Genomic DNA, 6,151 nt, shown 5'->3' on the forward strand with positions numbered 1-6,151 from the left:
ATTATAATAATAATAATAATAAGGTGTCTCCTGTCAGCCATGACCACTCTGAATTTAGATCCAGTAGATGAACTTGGGTTGTGAGAGAGGGGAAAAGAGATTTCTGCATCCACAGTGTCTATGCCAGACATCATTTTATATTTTCTCTCCTTTAGCCTCCTTCATTCCAAGCCCCAGTTGCTGTTGTCTTTCCTTGCCAGGGAAATAATAAACTTCCTAATCATTCGAGTTGCTCATATTTTGTATCTTCTAGTATCTTCTAGTTCAATACTAACTTTAAGATGTGATAACCAAAATTCTCCAGAATAGTATGGGCTCATCCTCAGCCAGAGTCCCACCTGATGGGGAGGGCGGTCTTTAAGTCAGTATTAACTCCTGGTGACTGCCTGGATTAGTCCCTGTAGTTCCAATAAAGGAGAATATTTGTAGCTCAGGGTTCGAATAATGCTCTCTGAACTTGGTTGTTTTCTTGCAAACATTTCATTACCTAAACTAGGTAACATCATCAGTGCTGGTAAGGAGTGGGGTTTACTCTTCGTTTATATTCTAGTGCAGGGGTCCCCAACCGTGGCAACTTTAAGACTTGTAGACTTCAACTCCCAGAATTCCCCAGTCAGCCATACTAGCTGGGGAATTCTGGGAGTTGAAGTCCACAGGTCTTAAAAGTTGCCAAGGTTGGGGACTCCTATTCTAGTGGCTTGCCCTGTCAATATTTGTGGGAGTGGTCAAAGAACCTCCAAGACCACTCCCACCAACACCGACAGGGCAACTGTTATCTAGTTTAGATAATGAAACATTTGAAAGAAAAAAACCAAACTCAGAGAGCACCAAGGACATCTCCCTATAGTTTCCTTGACAGTTTTGGAGAGTGGTTTGGTACTGCCTTTTTCCAATCGGGAGAGAAAAGACTGGCCCAAGGCCACCTGGTTGTTTTTATGATTAAAGTGGGACTAGAACTCAGGGTTTCTTGGTTTCTAGCCTGGTGCCTTAACCACTACATCAAACTGGTTCTCATTGCTGATATAATAATATAATATCATTATAATGCTATTATAATATCAGCAGCTCTGTTCCCATTTTTTCCTCCTGTTGCTTTAACCACTGGACAAACTGGCTCTTCAGTTCTGTTTCCATTTTCTTTTCTAATAATTCCAAGGATGACATTGACCATTGTTATAACAGCTGTACAGCGGGTAAACATTTTTATCAAACTACTTCAAGATCCTTATCCTAGTTGGTCACTTTTTTCTATTATTGTTCTAGTATTCATATCGTTAATCTTGTCATCCATTATTTTACACCAAGGCACTTCACTGCATGCCTCTCCTGATTCATTTCAAGTTTGCATGAGCCTGCTGCCAGTATACCATCAGTTAAGGAATACTTTATTAATCTCCTTCCAACTGCGAATAATAATAGTGCTTTGTATTGTTTTGTAATTTCTTGAATCTTACCATATTAATCTCCTTCCAACTGCGAATAATAATGGTGCTTTGTATTGTTTTGTAATTTCTTGAATCTTACCAGATTCCACAAAACTATCATATTTCATTTCTCTAGAACTGATTCAATTTAGAGATCATCTGTATAAATTATGGTGCTGCCCCCACCCCAGCCGGCTCTGTTTTTCTTATAAACTAAACTCCTCTTGGGCTTAATATGATTCTATAGAACAAAGTGTATGGGGAAGGACTAAAAACACAGTAAAAGATGAAACCCACTTTGCAAATTTCTGAATAGACCTGGGCATCTCTGTTTAAAAGGTCTCTTTATCTTTGTACACCACTTGTATTAAAGCTCAAAGGCAGGGATAGAGATGGCTTCTGAGAGAGGCTTCCTCTTCTAGCTCAGGGCTTTTCAACCTTTTCACCGATTGTACCACTTTTAGAATATAGCAATATCCGAGTACCACCAGTTACCTAGCAAGGTGTCAAAAACTTGATGATCAAAAAACCCCGGAAAAAAGTGATAAAGTACAGGTAGTCCTTGACTTACAACAGTTTGCTTAGCGACTGTTCAAAGTTACAACGACACTGAAAAAAGTGACTTATGACCATTTTTCACACTTATGACTGTTGCAGCATCCCCAGGGTCATGTGATTTACATTTGGATGCTTGGCAATCGATCATCTTTTGCAACCTTCTGACAAGCAAAGTTAGTGGGGAAACCAGATTCACTTAACCACTATGTTAATAATTTTACAACTGCAGTGATTCACTTAACAACTGTGGCAAGAAAAGTCATAAAATGGGGCAAAGCTCATTTAACAAATTTCTCTCCCCTCCTTTTATATCCAAGTTCCCTCCCTCCTTCCCTGACTTTCCCTCCTTCCTTCCTTCCTTCCTTCCTTCCTTCCTTCCTTCCTTCCTTCCTTCCTTCCTTCCTTCCTTCCTCCCTCCCTCCCTCCCTCCCTCCCTCCCTCCCTCCCTCCCTCGCTTTTTTTTAAACTGCCAGAGGCTCCGGGAAGAGGTGGCAACAGGCAGGCAGAGGTGGGCAAAGGCTTCCCCTCCCCCGTCATTGCCTCTGCATGGCTTGGCTCAGCTCACCTTTCCCAGACCTGCGCATGTGTTTGTGTGTGTGCGAGCACACGCGCCGGGATCAGTGCTGCTTTCCAGCTGATCGGTGCTTCTTTGGGTCTGTCAGGGCTCAGCGTAAGCGCAATGATCAGCGCTGCTTTCCAGCTGGAGCCTGGCGCTGATCCTGGCGCTTCCACTGAGCCCTAACAGCCCCGAAGCGCCGGTCAGCTGGAAAGCGGTGCTGATCCTGGCGCTTCTACTGAGCCCTGACAGCCCTGCAGCTCCAGCCGTCTCTCACTGAGGCTTGTGCGGTGCTGCGCCAGTTCAGCTCATTACCCCTCCCCCGCTTCTCTCCTTAATTAGTTTCCATCCATTGTTTCTTGTGTTGCCTTCTGGTGCTTTGGAAAATAAGCTGAATCCCTCTTCTTTGTGGCAGCCCCTCAAATACTGGAATACTGCTATCATGTCACCCCTAGGCCTTATTTTCTTTAGACTAGCCATACCTAATTCCTGCAACCATTCTTCATGTGTTTTTGTATCCAGGCCCTTAATAATCTTAGTTGCTTTTCTTTGCATTTTTTCCAAAGTCTCAAAAATCTTTTTTGTAATGTGGTGACCAAAATTGGGTGCGGTATTCCAGGGGTGGTCTTACTAAGGATTTATAAAGCGGTACTAATACTTCATGTGGTTTTGATTCTATGCCTCTGTTTATACAAACAAGGATTGTATTAGCTTTTTTAGCTGCTGTCACACACTGCTGGCTCATGTTTAACTGATCGTCCACTAGGACTCCAAGGTCCCTCTCACAGTTACTGTTTTTGAGCCAGGTTTCTCGTAATCTGTACTTGTACTTTTGGTTTTTCCTGCCTAGGTTTTTCAATTGTATCTTTGGTTTTTTCCTGCCTAGGTTTCAATCCAGGAGCTTGGGAGGTAATTAGAGTGTCTATCCCAACATCTCTTTCCTTAGTCACCCTACTTCCAGCTTTCCTTACCCACCTAGTTCTCCTTCTCCCCACAGAATCAGCAACAAAATTCTTCTGTGTAGCCAGTCAGGAAATTTGAGTTTATGAAAGCATTGCAAATGAACTAACAAAGTACAGAGAACATGCATCCATCAATCTTGCCTTCCAGGAGCAGAATCTTTGGGTACTCTTCTAAAGAATCAAATATTCAAGCTATCCTCTGCTTCACCGAGATTCCAGAATGGTCTCCACTTCAAACTCCTCCTCCCTGTCTATTAAGATAAAAGCTGAAATGTATAAGTGTATAGAAATGTGTAAGGGACTGGTGTTCTTGCTCAATCCAGCATGGAATGGTAGAAAATGAGAAGTTTCTTCAATGGGTCACAAACTGTAAATGAAAGGTCAGTGAATTGACTTGTGCTACCACAAGAAATGGGCAAATAAACATAATGTTCAATTCCAGGTCTTCAGAAACCAGATCAATAGGCCTACCAGCCTCAAGATGCTAAGTCCATGATAGCACAAATAGTTTAGCTCTTTAACACACAAGTATTTACTAATAAAAAACAGAAAGGGCTATTGGCCAGTAAGGGCAACAGAGTATATAGCACAGGCTCCTTAAAGATATAACTGTCAGATGTAGTTGAAATAGCCTACGGGAGTTGAGTGAACTTTGATAAACAAATATATCCCATCAAAAGTATCCCACATAAAAGCTGTACTCAACTGTTTTCAGTTATGTATTTATAAAGATTGTAGAAATTGTAGAGAAAATATTTTTTTAGACTGGATTAGCAAAAGTACAATTTAGATTAAATTATTGTTCTCCCCATTGGACATTTTGGATACCTTATGTAAAGACCTAGGTCTCTGGGAACGGTGGAAGAAATGAATGACCAGCAGCAAATGAATGGACTCAATTATAGCAGTAATGGCTGCATCACTGGAAGACCTGAAAGGCCAGGTTGGGAACAGATCTTATTTATTTATTATTATTTATTATTTAGATTTATATCCCGCCCTTCTCCTCGTAGGACTCAGGGCGGCTGACAATCAATTAAAATACATAAATAACAATACAGGTTTAAAATTAATTTAAAAGAAATATTAGAGATTGTCCAATTTAAAATATTGATTAAAACCCCTCTAAAAATTACCCTAGGCCAGTCCTGCGAGCTGGAATAACCANCATGATGCAAACGCTCCATTCCATCTTAGGAAGCGTCAAGAAAGGGGACCTCCTGATGTCTATCGACCTCACGGAGGCGTACCTTCATATTCATATCTCTCTGACCCATCGACGGTCTCTACGGTCGTGTACAAAGGAAGCCACTTCCAGTACAGGGCACTTCCATTTGGTTTATCATCGGCTCCCAGGGGGTTCACCAAGGTTCTGGCGGTCCTGGCAGCACATTTACAGTTGAGACCAGTCAAAGTCCAGGGTTATCTGGACGATATTTTAATTCAGTCATTATCCACCCGGTTGGCCGTGGCGGATCTCGAACTGGTACCGAACCTGCTCCAGGACCACGGATTCGTGGTGAATTTCCCAAGAGCCACTTGACGCCTACAACGAGGCTCTTGCTCCGGGGGGGGCATTATTGACACGATGGAATGTCAGGTGTACCTGTCTCAAAATCGCAGAGACAGCATAAGGGTGTCGATCCTTCTGCTGCCCAGGAGTCGATTGGTAACACTGGGCAGTCTCTCCCAGCTGTTAGGGAAGTTGATCTCGGCCATAGTGATAGTCCCATGGTCCAGGCTCCACTCCAGAGAGCTACAATGGTTCTTGCTCCCTTTTTCAGAGGAGGAACCTCGGCGCCTCACGACACAGGGTAGTTCTTCCTCCAACGACTATCACGCTCCCTCAGGTGGTGGCTTTCTCCAGCCATACTCAGAGCGTTTGGTTTCAAGGAGCCGGACTGGATTGTACTCACGACCGATGCCAGTTTGTTTAACTGGGGAGGCACATCTTCGGTAACATTGGGCACAGGGCCGTTGCTGGCACTGGGCCTGTGACACAATATATAAATTGGCTAGAGAGGAGAGCCGTTCATCTAGCTCTTCGCCATTCTATCACCTAGTGAGAGGGCGCCACGTGTTGGTCCTCACGGACAATGTGGCGGCCAAGGTCCAAGTAAATCGCCAAGGGGTACCCGGTCTCGAAGCCTGTTGGCCGAGGCTCCTTTACTGGGTCTGTGAGCGGAACGTAATCTGGTCCCATCAGGCCGATTGTATGACATTCTGAGCAGTTCTACAATAGACCACTCGGGGTGGCGTCTACACCCGAGGATCTTCCGGGCAATCTGTCACCGTTTCGGTCTCCCCCTAGTGGACCTCTTCGCGTTCCCTTTCAATGCACAGCTGGATCACTTATTTTCACACCTTTCGATGGTCGGAGCGGAACAAACGGACGCTCTTCGGAGCCCTTGGCCTATGGGTCTCCTTTACGCCTCCCTCCTCTACCTATTCTTCCAGACGTGGTCCGCAAGTTTCTTCGGGAGCGAGCGGAACTCCTCCTGTTGGCTCTTTATTGGCCCAGGAGTCCTTGGTTCGCCGACCTGGTGACTATTTCCCTGGAGGAACTTTGACGGATTTCACCAGAACAGATATCTCTCAGTCAAGGGACCGTTCTACGTCAGGACCCACACTGGCTCCAATTAGCCGCCTGG

The sequence above is a fragment of the Protobothrops mucrosquamatus genome, unplaced genomic scaffold (assembly GCF_001527695.2).
Source record: "Protobothrops mucrosquamatus isolate PMUCROS unplaced genomic scaffold, P.Mucros_1.0 scaffold791, whole genome shotgun sequence".
Classification (NCBI taxonomy): Eukaryota; Metazoa; Chordata; class Lepidosauria; order Squamata; family Viperidae; genus Protobothrops; species Protobothrops mucrosquamatus.